Source organism: Oryctolagus cuniculus, chromosome 1, assembly GCF_051225735.1.
Source record: "Oryctolagus cuniculus isolate XC-2025 breed Fujian yellow rabbit chromosome 1, ASM5122573v1, whole genome shotgun sequence".
In the NCBI taxonomy this organism is placed as follows: Eukaryota; Metazoa; Chordata; class Mammalia; order Lagomorpha; family Leporidae; genus Oryctolagus; species Oryctolagus cuniculus.
This window is the reverse complement of record NC_142867.1, coordinates 158,015,871-158,036,547: the sequence shown is the minus strand read 5'-3', so window position 1 is coordinate 158,036,547 and position 20,677 is coordinate 158,015,871. Positions and strand designations below refer to the sequence as shown.

General features: G+C 40.8%; 1 protein-coding gene across 3 annotated transcripts in view; it reads left to right on the top strand.

Moving 5' to 3' along the window:
* GDA (guanine deaminase) overlaps positions 1–20,677 on the top strand; it is a 107,249-nt gene that overhangs the window by 27,257 nt on the left and 59,315 nt on the right. The gene's annotated exons all lie outside the window — the stretch shown is intronic.

Here is a 20,677-nt window from a genome sequence, read left to right as displayed (position 1 = left end):
GTCACTAGGTAGTGTGAGTCCTTCATTCCGTGCTTTTCACTGTGGTTTTGCAAAGCTGAGGGTGGGAACTATGCGTCATCTTTTAAAACAAGGACTATCGAGGAATTTGTGGACATATTTTAAAACCACTACATGGTGTTTAGAATCTGAGCTGTGGTTGGAGCCTCCCCTCTCACCCTGTGTAGGAATTAATTTCTGCTACAACATCCCTGACAGATGGTCCCTCAGCTTCTGCTTGACACTCCCAACTCTGAGGAGTTCACTGCATTGTTGAGTCAGGGATTCTATTTATACCCTGTTTTAATTATTAGAAACTTCTTCTATTCATGATACTGAAAGCTCCATTGCTAGATAGTCCATTATTGTCTGCATTATTACCTGTTGTTCTACAATGCCACTTTTAGGTGACGCCTTTTCCAATTTTTGCTGTGATGATAATCTTCTTGACTTCTCTCTGCTCTGTACAAAATGTTGTCCATTCCACTCAGAACTTTTCTCATGATTCAATTTCAGGGTTCTTCCACATTCTGATCATCTTCTTATAAAAACATTCCAATCAATCTGCCCCTCCCAAACTGAAGCCAGAGGACTAGTTCCATGGCCCAAGATAAGCACAAAAGACAACAAGGCATTCTTCATTTCGCATATGGTGCAGGCTGAAGAAAACGACCATGCAAGCTGCAGTCATACAAACTGATCTTAATAATCAATGGGGGGGAAATTATACTTACTCAATGGCCTTTTAAACACTTGTTAAAACATTAAAAACTTTCAGATTTAAAGACAAGATAGGAAAACGTGTTTATTGAGTATACTGTAACTTAAAACATTAGAAACATAGAGAATTAAAATATTTTCATTGCAAACAACCACACCAAGAGTAGTTTGTACAGTCTTCTGTATCTTCACATCACGTGACTAATACTATAGAGGGAGCACCTTTTCTTTGCCATGGCAAATTGTTATCCTGCTTTATAAATTTGAGTCAGTTTCCAATTTTATATCTTTTGAGCTCTCAATGTTGTGAAATACCTCTGAGATATTTTTGTGAGAGTTCCTGTAATGTGATCATTTTGCTAATGTCACTTCTTCAATCAGTACCCCAGTGTAGATTGATAATGTCATATTAGCCAAGTTCCTCTGCCTGTAGACCTAGAGTTTCAGAGAGAAGCAGTGGCAAGACGACCATGGTAAGCTATTTCTTCTATAACTCCATTTCTGTCTGCTTCAAATTCACTTTCTGTGCTATCATGTATCATTTATTTGCTTACCTTTTATATTTATTGGCCAATTCAATCTTTTGATTTTCCATTATTGTAAAATGCCACCTCAGTTTATTACTGGGAGACAAATAAGCAACATGATTAAATGCTAGGATGTCTGTGTGTGAACTGACAAGCACTCAGCTACCAATCACCAGATACTTGGGGAGAAGAGAAGTAATTGGTCGATTGTGATGCTCATCTGTTACAGATGTAGCGAATTGTGTAGTGCAGAGCTACAAGCCAAGTGTGTGCTGTGTGCAGTCTCTCACACTAAATATTCCAAAAGTAACTAGTATTTGAACCTCTTTGTTAAGTGACTGATGTCATCTAATGAAACCATGTTAATGAAAATTTATTTCAAAACTATACAAGTGAGATCTGCTTGAATTTTCTTTTACTTTTATTTAATGAATATAAATTTCCAGCTTATGGATTACAATGGCTTCCCCCCCATAACTTCCCTCCCACCTGCAACCCTCCCCTTTCCCGCTCCCTCCCCCCTTCCATTCACATCAAAGTTCATTTTCAATTCTCTTTATATACAGAAGATCAGTTTAGCATATATTAAGTAAAGATTTCAACAGTTTGCACCCACATAGAAACACATAGTGAACAATACTGTTTGAGTACTAGTTATAGCATTAAATCACAATGTACAGCACATTAAGGACAGAGATCCTACATGAGGAGTAAGTGCACAGTGACTCCTGTTGTTGACTTAACAAATTGACACTCTTGTTTATGGCCTCAGTAATCACCCTAGGCTCTTGTCATGAGTTGCCAAGGCTATGGAAGCCTTTTGAGTTCATCGACTCTGATCATATTTAGACAAGGTCATAGTCAAAGTGGAAGTTCTCTCCTCCCTTCAGAGAAAGGTACCTCCTTCTTTGATGACCCATTCTTTCCACTGGGATCTCACTCGCGGAGATCTTTCATTTAGGTTTTGTTTGTTTGTTTGTTTTGTTTTGCCAGAGTGTCTTGGCTTTCCATGCCTGAAATACTCTCATGGGCTTTTCAGCCAGATCCGCATGCCTTAAGGGCTGATTCTGAGGCCAGAGTGCTGTTTAGGACATCCGCCATTCTATGAGTCTGCTGTGTATCTCGCTTCCCATGTTGGATCGTTCTCTCCCTTTTTTATTCTGTTAGTATTTGCAGACACTAGTCTTGTTTATGTGATCCGTTTGACTCTTTGTCCTATCATTATGATCAATTGTGAACAGAAATTGGAGATCTGCTTGAATTCTCACAAAGTTGACTTTGTTTGGAATCCATTTTTATGGTAACTATCCTACACTTCCTCTTATCAAGTCTCATTTGTTTTTACCTTGTGAACCTGAATCTTATAAAGTATAATTGTAGGATTTTACTTATATTCATATTAAGTTCTCTCTTAGTAGATTTAGTTTGTGGCCGCCTTTTAAAAACTAGATTGTGTTATCTAGGGAACAAACTGTCCCTTCCAAATTGTTGTCCTTTCTACGTCTAAGCTGTTAACAAGCACATGACTAGAACAGAGCTCAGTGACATGTTTCTAGAGCTCTCCAAAAGCTCTCCAGCCATACTTACCTTGTCCTATTAATCAACCATTGAGCAGCAATATTCCTCCAGACATGCGTTTCTCCAACTCTGCTGTTATTCAGCCTGCCTTTTTTGAACTTGTCCAATAAAATTATCTGGTACCATCAGATGCCTTTCTGAAATCAGTGCACACACATGTCAGCACTTACCTCTTGAAAGATCACTCTGGTTACCTTATCAAAGATTAACACTACCGATAATACCTACTTTTCATTTCCAGAGAACTTTTGCAGTGCATGGAGTATTTTAAGCATTCCATTTAAAGATGTTTATTTTTACAGAATAAAAAGACACAGGTAACATTGCCAGATTTTTAAATGCTAATTCAGAAAGGGTAAGGGAGTTTCATAGAGCTTGTAAATCATGCAGTTTTGATGCTTCTGTAAATACAGAATGTTTTGGGGGCTGGCACTGTGGCGTAGCAGGTAAAGCTGTCACCTGCAGTGCCGGCATCCCATATGGGTGCCTGTTGAAGCGCCAGCTGCTCCTCTTCCGATCCAGCTCTCTGCTGTGGCCTAGGAAAGCAGTAGAAGATGGCCCAGGTCTTTGGTCCCCTGCACTCACATGGGAGGCCCGGAAGATGCTCCTGGCTCCTGGCTTCGGATTGGCACAGCTCCAGCCGTTGCAGCCATCTGGGGAGTGAACCAGCAGATGGAGGACCTCCCTCCCTCTCTTTCTCTCTCTCTCTGTCTCTCTCTGTCTCTGCTTCTCTCTCTGTGTAACTCTGAGTTTCAAATAAATAAATAAATCTTTAACAAAACAAAGAATGTTTTTACCCCAAACAATCTCAGATGAAGGCAAGAAAAAAGGGGATTTCTATGGTATTTTCCCCTTTTGTTGACTGATTAGAATGGGCATCCTTGTAACCCTCTCTTCTAGGGTCTGTCTGAATTTTTCCAGGTCTGCTCTCACAGTCCTTAAAAAACAGAAGCTTGAGGTCTCACAGTTCTGGAGGCAGAAAGATTGGTTTCTTCTAAGGAATATGAGGGGAGAGTCTGCTCCAGGCCTCTCTCTTTGGCTTGTAGATAACCTTCCTCTATGTCTCCTCATACTTTCTCTCTGTGTCAGAAAGATACCAAGCATATTGGATTTAGGTGCACACTAAGGAGCTCACTTTAAATATATTTCCTCTGTAAAGACCTTATCTCCAAATAAAGTCATGTTCTGAATTACTGGAGGGTTAAAACTTGAACGTGTGAATTTGGTTTTGGTAGGGGTACACAAATCAGTCCATAAAAGGTTTGTTTTTTGTTTTGTTTTCTTTCCCAGAAACCTTTTATTTAAGGTATACAAACTTTATACATTTCATAAATATAATTATAGGGACATAGGGATAGTGATTCTTCCCACCATACCCACCTTCCCACCTATTCACCCACTCTTCTTCCTCCTCCCTCTCCTATTCCCATTCTTATTTTTTTACAAAGATCTTTTTTCAATTAATTTTACACATGGATTAACTGTATACTAAGTAAAGATTTCAACAAACTTATGAAAAAACAAAACTGTTCCTAAACAGTTTTTTGATTTCTCTTTTGATTTTTTTATGACCCACTGTTCATTCAGGTGCATACTGTTTAGTCTCTGTGTGTTTGCATATGTTCTAGAGATGCCGGAGTTGTTGATTTGCAGCTTTATTCCATTGTGATCAGAGAAGATGCATGGTATGATTTCAATTTCTTCAGTTTGCTGAGACTTGCTTTATGGCCTGGCTTGTGATCTATCCTAGGGAAATTTCCATGCACTGGTGAGAAGACTATGTATTCCGCACCTGTAAGATGAAAAGTTCTGTAGATTTCCGTTAGGTCCATTTGGTCTATAGTGTCTATTATCTCTGTTGTTTCCTTGCTGATTTCTCTCTGGTTTATCTGTCCATTGCTGAACGTGGGGTACTGAAGTCCCCTGTTCCTATTGTATGGGAGTCTATGTCTCCCTTTAGATCCATCTACATTTCTTTTAAATAGCTAGGTGCCCCGTGATTAGGTGCATATACATCTATTATAGTTACATCTTCCTGTTTAATCAATCCCTTAATCATTACATAGTGCCCTTCTTTGTCTCTTTTAATAGTTTTGTGATAAAGTCTATTTTGTCTGCTAATAGGATGGCTACACCAGCTCTTTTTTGGTTTCTGTTAGCATGGAATATCTCTTTCCATCCTTTTACTTTTAGTCTGCATCTTTCTTGATGAGATATGTTTCTTGTAGGCAGCAAATAGATGGGTTTTGTTTTTAATCCATTCTGGCAGTCTGTATCTTTTAACTGGAAAGTTGAAGCCATTTAGATTCAAGGTTACTATTGATAAGTAATGACTGTGCCCTACCATTTTCCCATAAATATTCCTATTGTTTACTTTGGATTTCTTTTGTGCTTTTACTGGGAGATTTTCTGCCTTCACTTTCTTTCATAGTGATGACTGTGTTTCTGTGTTTCTGGGTGTAGCATACCCTCAAGCGTCTTTTGTAAGGCTGGATGGTTGGTAACAAATTCTTTCAATTTCTGTTTGTTATGGAAGATCTTTATTTCACCTTCATTCATAAATGAAAGTTTTGCAGGGTACAGTATTCTGGGTTGACAGGCTTTTTATCTTAAGACTTGGAATATATCTCGCCATTCTCTTCTAGCATGTAGGGTTTTTGTTGAGACGTCTGCTGTGAGTCTAATTGGAGATCCTCTGGAAGTAATCTGGGGTTTCTCTCACGCACATTATAAAATCTTGCCTTTACGTTCTACTGTGGAGAGTTTGAATACAATGTGTCATGGTGAGGTTCTTTTCTGGTCATGTCTATTAGGAATTCTATGTACTTTCTATATTTGGGCATCCCTTTCTCCAAATGAAAGAAGTTTTCTCTAATTATTTCAGTAAAAGGGCTTTATAATCCATTCTGTCTTTCCCTGCCTTCAGGAATGCTTAAGACCCATATGTTGAGTTGTTTGATAGGATTTCATAGATCTCTGACATTGTTTTTTAAAGTTTTCTAATTTCATCTTATTTGTGGGGGGTATGACTGTAAAATTTCCAGAGATTTGTCTTCTTTTTTTAAGATTTATTTATTTATTTATTTGAAAGTAAGAATTACACAGAGAAAGGAGAGGCAGAGAGAGAGGGGGAGAGAGAGTTCTTTCATCTGATGGTTCACTTCCCAATTGGCCAATATGGCTGGAGATGCACTGATCCAAAGCCAGGAGCCAGGAGCTTCTTCCCAGTTTCCCACACAAGTGCAGGGGCCCAAGCACTTGGGCCACCTTCTGCTTTCCCCGGGCCATAGCAGAGAGCTTGATGGGAAGTAGAGCAGATGGCTCTAGAACCAGCACACATATGGGATGCCCGCGCTTCAGGCCAGGGTGTTAACCTACTGCGCCACAGCGCCTGCCCTGAGAGATTTGTCTTCTAACTCAGATACTCTTTATTCTGCTCACTGTGTCTGTTGCTAAGGTTTTCCATCAGATTTTTTATTTGTTCTATTGAATTCTTCATATCTAAGATTTCATTTTGATTTCTCTTTAAGATTTCAATTTCATGATAGAAATTTTCTATGATGTCATGTACAGATTTCATTAGTTCATGGATTAACTTCTGATTACTTCTAAGTAATCCTACGGTAATTTTTTTGAATTCTATTTCTGGCATTTCTTCAATCTCCTCATCTTCACATTCTAGTATTAAAGTGTTGTGTTCTTTAGTGGTGTCATGTTGTCTTCCTTACTCTTGTTTCTTGAATTGCTGCACTTATTATTCAGCATTTGTGGAGATAACTGTTGGCTTCTTTTTGTTTTGTTTTGTTTTTCCCTCTGATGTCTTTTATCTTTGGACTATGCCTCTGTGGCTTAGTGCAGTATCTGCTCTCTCATGAATACCCAGAGGTGTGTGGTTGGTGTGGCCAGGGAGCATTGTTCAGTGCCCCAGGGTGAAGGGAGTATCCAAGTTAACACCCAAGTTGGGCATGGTAAATCTCCTATTTTTAAAATCAGAGTGGAGGTTTGTTTTGTTCTGTTGGTGTAGTCTCACACTCACCTCCTCTCCTCAAAGGAGACCAGTGCCTGGGCGCTAGCCCTAGTGGGTACAATATTCATCTGCACTGCCTCAAGAACCGCACAAAAGATCCATGCAGTCCTTGGTATAAGCACAGATTTTGCAGCAAGACCCTCAGCAGGGAATCAGGGAGCCTCGAGCATGTGAAGCCTCCCACAGTGACTGCCCAAAGACCCAGGCACACCCTGCACCCTCCCATGCAGCCACAGTGTTTTCACAGTCCTGGCACACAAGGGTCCTACAGTTGTGAACACCTAATCTCCAGTCAATTCTCCCAGCCAGACTCGGGCATCTCTGTTCAGCTGGTTGGTTGGCATATGGACACGAGCTAGCACAGCTGTTACCTATGTCCTAAATGGCCCCTGCCCTCTAGGCTTCTTACAGGCCCCTGGTGCAGGGTGGTCAGGGAGAGAGAAACGTGCTCCCTTTTTTTTCTCCTCTAGTTTGGCAGGTACACTGCCCCCTACAGGGCTCCAAGTCAAACTCATGCCAGGCTCTTCCTGCAGCTTTATTGCCAGTGGCTTTGGGCTTCTGCATCTGGTCTCACCTCACTCTCCAAAACTGGTGCTGGGGCTCTCAGCTGCGGGGGTCCTGAATTGCATGTGTCTACACCCTCTACGTAGGTCCACAGTGTCCCTCTAATTTGTGCGGAGTTTCCTTGGCCATTTTCTCCCTAACTCTTCTCTGAGACTGCACTCTCTCTACTTTTTAAAAACTATCTTCCCCTGGGCTAAAGCAGTAAGGTCTCTCTCTATTCTGCTATCTTGGATCTAGGCATATTTCTTATTTTTATAAGTGACCCAAGGAATAGTGAGTTTTTTAGTGAGTTTTTCTTGAATAGCTGCAGGAATAGCACAGGTAACTCATATAGCCTTATGCACATTCCCCAGTGTTAACACTTTACACAATTTATTTCATTCTTCCTTACTCTCTGCAGATGCAATGAATGTATATAGACACAATATTTTTCAGAACTATTAAGAAAAAGTTATTCCAGTCAAAATATTTCAATATGTACTTGCTAAAAATTGTGGATATTTTCTTACATAATCAACTACAATCATCTGGACCAAGAGATTAACACAGATAGACACTTTCCAACATTTCCCAGAGGCCCAACAATGTCCTTGTTGGCTATTCCCTCTTGTAGATCAGAATCTATTCTAGAATCACTAGTTACATTTACTTGTACCATTTCTATAGTTGCCTTCCACTTGGAACAGGTGCTTAGTTCTGGATAGTTCTCTGTGCTTTACAACCTGGGTAACTTTCAAGAATACAAAGCAATTTTAAGAATAAGAATGGGCCAGTGCCACGGCTCACTAGGCTAATCCTCCGCCTTGCGGCGCCAGCACACCGGGTTCTAGTCCCGGTCGGGGCACGGGATTCTGTCCCGGTTGCCTCTCTTCTAGGCCAGCTCTCTGCTGTGGCCAGGGAGTGCAGTGGAGGATGGCCCAAGTGCTTAGGCCCTGCACCCCATGGGAGACCAGGATAAGTACCCGGCTCCTGCCTTCGGATCAGCGCAGTGCCCTGGCCGCAGCGGCCATTGGAGGGTGAACCAATGGCAAAAGGAAGACCTTTCTCTCTGTCTCTCTTTCTCATTGTCCACTCTGCCTGTCAAAAAAAAAAAAAAAAAAAAAAAGAAGAAGAAGAATAAGAATGTCCTGGGGCTGGTACTGTGGCATAGTGGGTAAAGCTACTGCCTGTAGTGCCTACCTCCTATATGAGTGCCGGTTCAAGTCCTGGGTGCTCCACTTCTAATCCGACTCTCTGCTGTGGCCTGGGAAAGCAGTAGAAGATGGCACAAGACCTTGGGACCCTGAATCCACGTGGGAGACCTGGAAGAGGCTCCTGGCTCATGGCTTTGGATTGGCACAGTTCTCTGGCCATTGCAGCCATCTGGGGAATGAGCGAGTGCATGGAAGACCTCTCTCTCTCTCTGTAATTCTGCCTTTTAATTAAATAAATCTTTAAAAATAATTTAAAAAAGAATGTCCTTCAATTTGTCTCTTGTTTTCTCATGAATAGGTTCAGGTTGTGTGTTTTGAGCAGGAATATTACAGAAGTAATGGCATGTTCTTCTCAGTGCATCACATCAGGAGGCACTTGATGCTGATTAGTCTTATTATTGCTGATCTTAAATTTGGCCACTTGGTTAAAGGAATGTTTACCAGATTTCTCCACTGCAAAGTTACTGCTTTTTCTCTGAAAAATAAACTTTATGGAGACATACTTTGAAAATTATATAAATATTCTGTTCCATTGCAAATTTTCACCCACCAATTCTAACATTCATTGATGACTTGTACATGAATCATTTATTATTTTATAGTTACCAAATGCTCATTTTAAAATTCTATCATTTCTTCCACATATATCAGTGTTCTGCTGTAAGGAAGAACTGTTCCTGTTTACTCACTCATTAATTCATCAGTGTGGATTTAGATACCATTTTTATTCATTGGATTTCAATGTTGCTACCATTTATTTTAATTCTCAAAATGGTCCAGATTTGGCTAGTGGGAGTTTGTTCAAGGTAGCTCCTGGGTCATTTTGACCATCCTGCAACTACATTTTGAACATTTCCTTACCTTAGGCACAAAATTTTGTTCCAGATTTATCTGGTATTTTCATTGCTCCAGCCCCAGAATGACCTCTGTAATTACCTGGTTCTTTTAGAGAAGAATGGTATCTAAGAACCAAGACTGGAGCAGTAGGGGTACTGATTGCAGCTGAGTGTCCTTGGTTCTAGATTCTGGCAGCAGTTATGTCTAGGAAGTGTGTGTTACTGTGTGTGAGTGTGTGTGTGTGCATATAATATTATATACTTAAATTATGAACTAGGAGTTGGTTACAACCCAACATCTCCAATTCAGATACCACAGTTCTAATGCCTTCACCATTTCTGTATTGGTGATTCCCTTCTGAGAAGGATAAATCTCATGTCTACAATATATTGATGTACTTGCTTATTTTCACTGATTATATGTGATCTCCTGACCCAAATGGCTGTCTCTGCAGTCACAGCCCCATCCTCTCTACCTTCTTCCTTGACTCTCTACTTCTCCAGTCCCAGTTTGCTGGCCCTGAGAGCCTTCCTAGCCTTGGCTGCCAAAAGTTAGTCCCTTAGGCCCATGTTTCTCTACATTTCTGGTTCTACCACACCCTCCTGCCTAGGCTGCTTTAAGGGAAGGAGGAAAAAAAGGAATGGTATCAAGGATTATTATATCAAGAAAATAGGAAGGGAAGTGAGAAATATCTTATTTGTTATTACATAAATTTTTTAAAAAATACAAATCATAGTGTTAAACAGCCCTTAGCCTATAGGCAGATCATGGGCCAAATCATATTTACTCTCTACCAGCTGTATTACTTTGGGTGAGGCACTTAATATCTCTGTGTCTCAGTTTACTCATCTGTAAAACAGGGTTAGTAATAGTTTCTCATAGCATCCTTATGAACTTCATACAAGTTAATGCATATAAACTGTGTAGGATAGTGTCTAGCATATGATAAATGCATTAAGGTATTTTTATTATTAGCACATGTACTATCATTTTGGAGTGTGTTGTTTTATTTTCTAGTAAAATGTTGTTAAAAATCAATGACTCGGCCGGCGCCGCGGCTCACTAGGCTAATCCTCCGCCTAGCGGCGCCGGCACACCGGGTTCTAGTCCCGGTCGGGGCGCCGGATTCTGTCCCGGTTGCCCCTCTTCCAGGCCAGCCCTCTGCTGTGGCCAGGGAGTGCAGTGGAGGATGGCCCAGGTGCTTGGGCCCTGCACCCCATGGGAGACCAGGAAAAGCACCTGGCTCCTGGCTCCTGCCATCGGATCAGCGCAGTGCGCTGGCCGCAGTGCGCCGGCCGCGGCGGCCATTGGAGGGTGAACCAACGGCAAAGGAAGACCTTTCTCTCTGTCTCTCTCTCTCACTGTCCACTCTGCCTGTCAAAAAAAAAAAAAAAAAATCAATGACTCACTAGTGGTAGCTTCTGTAGAAAGAAGAATGACTAAAGGTACTCCCCCCCAAACCCGCCCCTTGAAAATGACTTCCTTTACTCAGATTTGACTGTCTATACCTTATATCACTTTGCAACACAGGGTGTATATGAAGTTCCTATTACAGATCTTGATTCTTTGAACTTACCATTCTTTTCCTCAAGATTTTATTTTTTAGAGCAGTTTTTTTTTTTTTTTTTTTGACAGGCAGAGTGGACAGTGAGAGAGAGAGACAGAGAGAAAGGTCTTCCTTTTGCCGTTGGTTCACCCTCCAATGGCCACTGCGGCCGGCATGCTGCGGCCAGCGCACCGTGCTGATCCGAAGGCAGGAGCCAGGTGCTTCTCCTGGTCTTCCATGCAGGTGCAGGGCCCAAGGACTTGGGCCATCCTCCACTGCACTCCCGGGCCATAGCAGAGAGCTGGCCTGGAAGAGGGGCAACCGGCAAAGATTCCGGTGCCCCGACCAGGACTAGAACCCGGTGTGCCGGCACCACAAGGCAGAGGATTAGCCTAGTGAGCCACGGCGCCGGCCATGCATTTAATTTTCCTTCATGTGTTTTGATGGCTTGATAGCTTCATTCTTTTAGTGCTCAATGATACCCCATTGCAGGAATGCACCACAGTTTATTTATCCATTGCCTACTGAAATGTATCTTGATTTCTCCCTGATGTTATTTTTTTAAATCAACCAAGAGATGTGTTATTTCTACAGCAAAATGGGACTTGGTAAGCAAGTGGAATCGGTACTCTTCCAAGGACACTTGATCAGGCCCTACAGTTAAGTTATAAACAATTGAAAACCAGACATAAAGATAAAGCTTCATAGAAATGCTAGTGTAAGCCTCTAGGATGGTTTTCAAGTAACATGATTTTAATTTCCTTGCATCGTTTTAGGAGTCTGCATCAGCAATTGGCAACTATCACCCACAGGCCAAATCCAGCCCACTGCTGAATATTATATGGCCTGTGAGCCAACTGTACAGAGTTTTAAAAAATGTTTTCTAAAATCAGATTTATAACAAGAAAAGTTATATAAAATGCAAATTTTAGTTTCAAAGTGTAATGTTTTCTTGGAATATAGTCACACCTATTTGTTTATAAATTCTCTGGTTGCCTTTGCACTACCATGGCAGAGTTAAGTGGTACAAAAGAGGTTATATGGCCCCCAAAACCTAAAATATGAGCTATCTGGCCCTTTTGAGAAATTTTCTTGAACTTTGGTTTATACTATCAGGGAAGCAGTTACAGAGATGTGGAACCATCTCTAGAAATATAGATCTGCTTTGGCAGATACTCCCTGCTTTCTCTGTACTCTGGGCATTTCACATAATCTGGTGAAGGAGAATGTTGAACTAAAAGATCTAAGTCCCTAATGCTACTGCTTGGAGCTTTCATTACATTATTTGCTCCATCCTACCTTTATAGGTTGACTTAAAAAAAAAAAAAAAGACAATCTCATTTCATCTTTCTTTTCCATCAATCTATTTGACTTGGTTTGAGCTCATATGGCAATTTTAATTACTGCCCAAAAGCTTCAGAAATCTTTGAGATGTTATATTTTTATCTGTTTTTTTTTTCTCTCAATACAGTGACTTGACAGTGGATTTTGTGTGATGGGTTGAGATATGTGTTACCTTACTTCATTGGATAATGAGCTATTTCATAATGACCCCAAGAGCAATTTACCGTGTTCCATAGCAACATGTCTCTTGCCCAGATTTGCCGTCTGGTGTTTGAAGCCTCTATCTTGAAGAGATCTGTTTCATTAGCTGACAGTCATTACTCATCCACTTTTGGCGTCAGTATGCCTGACATTCTCATTATTGCTCATCCTAAATAGTCCCAGTTTCAAGTCAGAAAGCACTTGGGGTTGTTTTGCTCAACAGAAGGGACTCAATTTCCTCATCTGGAAAACAAGGGATTTAGATGAGAAGGTCCCTGCCAGCTGGAACCATCTATGATTTTATGAAATGTGGTTTTTTAATGATCATGCATGTGCTTGACAGCCCACCTAGATCGTGGGCCTGTGAAGAAGGCTGTGGGTCACAACAGGCACTCAATAGTGAATGAGTGCATGGCCACATAAACCCAGGGAACCGTGGGATAAAAAAGCCACTGCTCTATGAAGCAAATATCAACCTTATTTTATAATTTTCCACATTCATTTTTGTTTTTAAAAATATTTATTTGAAAGGCAGAATGGTTGGGTGGAGATAGATAGGTAGAGGTAGGGGTAGGGAGAGGGAGAGGAGGGAAAAGGAGAGGGAGAGGGAGAGAGAGAGGAGAGGGAAGGAGAGGGAAAGGGAGAAGGAGAGGGAGAGGGAGAGGTCTTCTATCTGCTGGTTCACTCCCCATATGGCTGCAACAGCTGAAGTAAGGAACCAGGAACTCCATCTGGATTTTTGGATGGCAGTTTCCAAGTACTTGGGGCCATGATTTGCTATACCAATGAAATTAGCAGGGAGCTGGATCAGAAGCAGAGAAGCCAGAACTTGAACCCACACTCCAATATGGGCTGCCATTGTTGCAAGTGGCAGCTTACCCACAATGCTGGCCCTGCTACCTTTGTTTTCCAAAGCATTTTTAGAGCTTTTCTTAAAATAAATCTGAAGGCCGAATCATGACCTAAAGCTTTTTTCAACCTCCTTGAACTGATTAACCATCACTGTTTCTTCTTGTCCTTCTCCTATATCCCCACTGGCATCTATAGCATTTCAAAACATGCGAAGCACTGTCCCATCTTGGGTCCCTTGCACTAAATAATCCCCCTGCATGGAATGTTCTTCCCAGAATATTTATTTAATTGGTTCACTCCCTCCCTTCATGTACATCTATGCTCAAACATCATCTCTCATAAAGACCATCATACCCTACATTTTAGCCCATCCATTTACCTCCATTTATTTTTTATCATAGCACTTCTGCCATATCCAATGCATCTTATAGATGTCTATTGATTTCTTGTTTCCAGTTTCAGAAATAATGCTACTTGCACAGGGGACACTCAAAGTATTTTCTGAGTGAATACATGAACAAGAACAAGAGAAAAATCTGTTCAATGGCTGATTTGTGTGGTGTGTATTTGGATTGGAAGTTAAGATGCCCATGTCCCACATCAGAGTGCCTGGGTTCGATAATTCGCTCTGGCTGTTGATTTCGACTTCTTGCTAATGTAAGCCTTAGGAGACAGCAGAAGTGGTTCAAGTACTTGGGCCCCTGCCACCCATAAGGAAAACCTGAATGGAGTTCCTGGCTCCCATCTTTGGCTTGGACCAGTCCCAGTTGTTGTGAGCATTTAGGAAGTGGACCAGAAGTGCCAGTACTTTCCCTTGCTTGCTTGCTTGCTTGCTCGCTCGCTCTCTCTGCCTTTCAAATAAATACATATTTAAAAGTACTTGATTTATGAAAGTTTCAATATTATTTATAGTGACTCCTGTCTATAACACATCTTGTAGCATTTTGCCTTGATGCCTCTGCATCTGTCCCTATTACTCCTTCTGTCCCTTCCTCCCCAACACTGGGGACTGATCAGGTACCACATCCTACCTATCATGTTTAACATTCTCCCTGTTCTTTGAAATCTTCATCTACCAGACCTCTATCTCTTCATCTGAGAGTGCCCATTGCACTCTCTCACCATCCCCTCCCTCATCTAATTCATTCTTTCCCCAACTATAAGCTCGACAAGTAGAAGCTATACTGAATGCATTTCTATTCTAAATATATTACATTATCATAAACATTTAAATGAAATTATTTTGACTAGAATAAGATACTTGTTAAGAATTTTAAATCTAAAATGGTATAATGATAAAAGTGGAATGATTCCCAGTTTCTTGCATAGAGAGAGAGTCAAATTCAGGCACAGTAGCCCTTTAACACAAGCGTGTGCATGCATGCGCGCTCGCACACACACACACACACACACAGAGCATACTCTTATCACAAATGTGAATACACCATGCATATTATCTAGCAACCTGTGTTTTAGAAGTCTGAACATTGTACCAAGGACAATCTTCTACTGGGTGAATATAAATTGTCACTCTTATTTACTACACTGTTTAGTTGTATTTAACCAATCCCATACTGAGTGACTTTGGGATTGCTTGCAATTTTTCCAGATGGCATGTGTGTGATGTACACTTTAGGGATAGATGAGGTGAGAGATTTGGAGAGTAGACAGATTTAAAATCATCATTGTGAAATGAGTATAATGGAAAGGTACTCTCACACTTTTATGCTAATATGCTTGCTCCCTAAAAGAATTTTGAAGAAATTTTTAAGTTTCTGTACTTTTAAAAGCTGGTATGTATAATTTTATTAAATTTTAATGTTAAAAGCTCACAATTTGTGGAAAATTTTAAATATACATGTTAAAACTAAGCCATGTCATTATTTTTCAAAATATTTCTGGTTAAATTAAAACACAGTGATTTGACATGCATCTTAATCTGCCTTTTAAAACCATGAACTAGCTCTACTTTAATTCTATGAAACACTACATAGTTCTTTTCTTTCTCTTCTTCTTTAGTTACAAATTCTGTTTTACTTGCTCAGTTTTTGTTATTGGAATGTAATTTTATCCTTAAAGGTCTTTTTCTGTTGAAAAAAATTTTTAATTGAGGGGTAGAGACACAGACAGACAAACAGAGAGGGAAAGAGAGCTTCTATTGGCTGTTCACATCAAATACCATCAAAAGCCCTTGGGTGGAAACAAAGCCAGGAGGGGGAACTTGATCAAGGTCTCCCAAGAGGTGGCAGGAGCTAAATTATTTGAGCCATCACCACTGCCTCCCAGGGTCTGCATTAATAGGAAGCTACAGTCAGGAACCTGAGATAGGAATTGAACCCACACACTCTGATGTGGTAAGTGGGCATATTAATCACTAGGCTAAATGTGTGCTCCATAGAAATCATTCATTGATTAACAATTGCAGTATCATAATTGTACATAAGTCGAAACACTTAAAATTTCCTAAGAGCATAAAGTAATTAAAGATAATTTAATTAAATAAAATTTAAAGGTTATTTTTTAAATGTAAAATAGATGGCTGGGCCGGCGCTGCGGCTCAATAGGCTAATCCTCTGCCTGCAGCGCCGGCACACCAGGTTCTAGTCCCGGTCGGGGCGCCAGATTCTGTCCTGGTTGCCCCTCTTGCAGGCCAGCTCTCTGCTGTGGCCCAGGAGTGCAGTGGAGGATGGCCCAAGTTCTTGGGCCTGCACCCGCATGGGAGACCAGGAGAAGCACCTGGCTCCTGCCTGCAGATCAGTGTGGTGTGCCGGCCACATTGTGCCAGCCGCAGCGGCCATTGGAGGGTGAACCAACGGCAAAGGAAGACCTTTCTCTCTCTCTCTCTCACTGTCCACTCTGCCTGTCAAAAAAAAAAAAATAGATGGGCTGTTATTTTCTCCCATTGGATTATATATATGAATGTGTGTTGTTTGTTGAATACAATTGGGGCAGCAGCATTTCTGTCTTATTTTTTATTTTTATATATGTGAGCGCTAAGAAAAATTTTCACATAAATCAAGTAGATAGAAATGAAGAGTTTTGGGGCCAGCACTGTGGCACAGTGAGTTAAAGCCCTGGCGTGAAGCGCCGGCATCCCATATGGGCACCGGTTCCAGTCCTGGCTGCTCCTCTTCTGGTGGTGCTAGCATCCCACATGGGCACAGGTTCAGGTCCTGGCTGCTCCTGTTCTGATCCAGCTCTCTGCTAAGGCCTGGGGTAGCAGTAGAAGATGGCCCAAGTCCTTGGGCCCCTACACCCTTGTGGGAGACCTGGAAGAAGCTCCTGGCTCCTGGCTTCAGACTGGCCTAGCTCTGGCCGTTGCAGCTACCTGGGAAGTGAGTCAGCAGATGGAAGGCCTCTCTCTGTCTCTACTTCTCTCTGTAACTCTGTCTTTCAAATAAATAAAATAAATCTTAAAAAAAAAAGAAATGAAGAGTTTTGCTATAGCTACACTTTTCAGTGCTTTGAACTCTTGCTGAAATATTTCATAAAAAATTGTATATTCATCTAAAACTAAAAATATCTCTAATGATTTGTCAGTTGATAAGCAATCAATCTTCAATTAGTTTCATTAGCAATAAAATTATAGTGCTAAAGAAATGTCATAGGGTGCCAGGCACAGATATTTGTAGGAACACATTTGAGCCTGGTGCCAATGGATTTCCTTTATCCATATTGTTGCCTTATTTCAACACTGCTTGGCTTCTCAAGTACATTTTGGTTAGGTTCAGTCAGTGGTGAAGTTTTAGCACACATTGGTTAACTAAAAGACAATGTAAATATAAATTAATAGATGGAGGACTGGGAAAAGATAGAAAGAAGAAAGTAAAGGGAGGGCTCATTAGGATAGTAGTAGTTGCAGTGGCAAACTGGGAGGTGGTTCAGATGTGTGGAACGGTGGTTTGTATTGTGAAACAGTTGTAGGTCATGAATCCATCCAAGATGTGGTCTTGGGTTGTTGTCTGAAGCGAAGTAGAACAAATCATTGAAGATGAGTTCACAGAAATAGTGGCTGTGGTCTTCAGAAGGGTTGAAATCATAATGGACAGAGGCAAAACTTGTGGGAAGAGTGAGGATTAGGTAAGGGTCGACATATTTGAAGAACAGGGGAAAGGCTGATAAGAGAGAACATCAGTGAGAGGGGAAAGATGGTCTTGAAACTGCAAGACGAGAGACTTGAAAAACAGATTTGATTGTCTACAAGAAGCCGGAGGAAATTGGTTTATACATGACCCTGAAGGGTACAGAAGATACCAAATTGCTTGACCCTGACGTGTGAGAATGTTACAGGAGTTCAGACTAGGTTCTTTGTCTCATGGCGATGAAGAGTTACAATGTAGACAATAAAGAAGGGTAAACAAAGCAAGTGAAAGTAGATTTTATTCAGAAACAAAGACTCCTGCTTGCCAGGAGGGTTCTCCAAGTGAGAGGTCCATCAAGGTCTGGGTATTGAGAGTATATCAATTGATCAGTTCTTCTACCTAGTTTCCATATTTCAGAGTCTGCTTTGTCTTATCTATAGCAGTAACTGCATAGCAGTTATGGTTCCTGACTAGTTCAAATATTACCATGTCAACCGCTTGGGAGATGTGACAGTTGAGAAATATTATTTACCTGACCAATTAAAGTAGGTTATTCCTACCTGATCAGTTGCTCAGCACTCAACACATGCTGCCTTGTGTGTTCTGGTATGAAGCCAGAACCTTGTTTCTCATGTGGTTGCCTAAGGGCAGGGGACCCATTGCATTCCCTATCAATCTTTTCCTTTTTGTGAGCAATGCCTTTTGTCTAATCAGCAGATGGCAGCTTTAACCATCAATAAGAAATAAGGAATCTGATTCCTTATTACCACAGGAAACTTTCCTAGCTACCTATTAACCCTTCTAACTTCACAAGAACATACTATTTTGAGAAGTATAGCATAAGCCATGTACTGAGGAGAGAGCACTGTTAAAAGGGAGAAATGGGCGCCACGGTTTACTTGGCTAATCCTCTGCCTGTGGCGCTGGCACCCTGGGTTCTAGTCCCAGTTGGGGCACTGGATTCTGTCCCAGTTGCTCCTCTTCCAGTCCAGCTCTCTGCTGTGGCCCAGGAGTGCAGTGGAGGATGGTCCAAGTGCTTGGGCCCTGCACCTGCATGGGAGACCAGGAGGAAGCACCTGGCTCCTGGCTTCAGATCGACGCAGTGCGCCAGCTGTAGCGGCCATTTTGGAGGTGAACCAATGGAAGGGAGACCTTTCTGTCTGTCTCTCTCTCTAAAAAGAAAGAGAGAGAGAGAGAGAGAGAGAGAGAGAGAGAAATGAGCACCATTATTGAAGACACAGGGGAATTTATTACCTACAGAGAGACAGGAAGACGAGGTCATAGTGCAGGACTTTGGAAGTGTGGTGTGGTAGGAGCCTTTACAGGGACAAGGATGTCCTAGACTGGCCTTTATGGTGTTAATGATAGAAATCAGGATCCCTAGTTTGTACAGGAAGAAGACGTGAATTCATGTTTGAGCGTTGACTGAGGAGAGTGTAAAGGAGGATAGGTGGTTTTATTCCAGGAGGCTTTGAAGAGTTCAGCCCTTGCCTAATGAGTAACCACCTGCTGTAAATTGGTAGCTCTGTCTCGCTTGTTAGAACAGTGGAGGCTTACTTGCTGCTGACGTGCTGACTTACTAGTAGTTTTGATTTTTATTGTCAGTTTTCTGGGGGATTTTTTTTTTTTTGCACCTGTATTATTAAATAACTAATGCCATTGGCTTGTCATTTTCTCCTTTTGCTTCTCTGTATTTGTATGTGTATATATGCATTGTAGGTTCTGAAAGCAGGATCATGCTAGCTTGTGGAAATAGAGAGGTTCCACTTTTCTACATACTCCAGAGCCCTCTACCTAACACATAATTTCCTATCTTTGCTATGAAATTCTCTGAACTTCTGAGATCCGATATAGTAGATTTATGCTCATATTGAGCACCTGAAATGTGGGTGCTGCAACTGGGGAAATGGATTTTAAAATGTTATCTGTAATTTTCATTAACTTGATCTATAATTACACTTATAAATTAATATTCATTTCAGTTTTAGAAAGCTTTTAAGTGTGTTTGGAACCATCTGGATATGTGAGAGTATGTTTTGTAAATTATATACAATCTAAATATACAGAAGTATTTTGGATGAAAGCTTTGCAATTTGATTGAAATATATTTTAAATGCAACATGAAATTTGAAAGGTTAAGTATCCAAAAGAAGATAAAACTAATTTTTATATTGATTTCATGATAGAATGATAATCTTTTATATATATTGAAACATATTAAAACTAATGTTACCTGTTCCTTTTTATACTTTTGGTATTGCTTAGAAAATTTAAAATTGCGTGCATGGCTCATGTTTGTTGACAGGGCATTATATTTCTGCTAGCACTGTTCTAAACCATAAACTTCCCTAAAGTTGAAAACTCTGTTTCTTCCAGATTTATGGGTTGTTCAGTTTTTCTGTATCTTCTTAATAAAGCTTGTTAATTTATATTTCACTCAAAAATTTTACTTCAAATATTACTTCAAAAATTACTTCAAATTTTACTTCAAATGTATAAATATAGAACTTTGTAGATATTATCTTTAATTATTCATGAGGTTCACAGTAAATCAGCTTTGAGATATACATTCTGTTTTATGGGTTTTGATGAATTATGTATCTGATGTTTATCGATTGCTCTTTTTTGAAGTTTATTGATTCTAACATATTTTTAGAATTAGCCAGTTACTACTTTTTTAATTTAAGAATTTAAGAATTGTATTTTTAGGCTGGCGCCGCGGCTCAATAGGCTATTCCTCCGCCTAGGGGTGCCGGCACCCTGGGTTCTAGTCCCAGTTGGGGCACTGGATTCTGTCCCGGTTGCCCCTCTTCCAGGCCAGCTCTCTGCTGTGGCCCAGGAGTGCAGTGGAGGATGGCCCAAGTGCTTGGGCCCTGGACCCCATGGGGGACCAGGATAAGTACCTGGCTCCTGCCATCGGATCAGCGCCAGCCGCGGCGGCCATTGGAGGGTGAACCAACGGCAAAAGGAAGACCTTTCTCTCTGTCTCTCTCTCTCACTGTCCACTCTGCCTGTCAAAAAAAAAAATTGTATTTTTAATTTCTCTTCTGATCAAAATTTCATTTTTTTACAAAAGAGTATACCAATGAATAAAGATGCCAGCATTTATTTTCTTATAACACAAATTATTTTTCCTGAGGTATATTGCCTTTTAATTGATTAGACACATTTTAATCCAGCAAGGTTTTTTCAACATATTCCAGGAAACT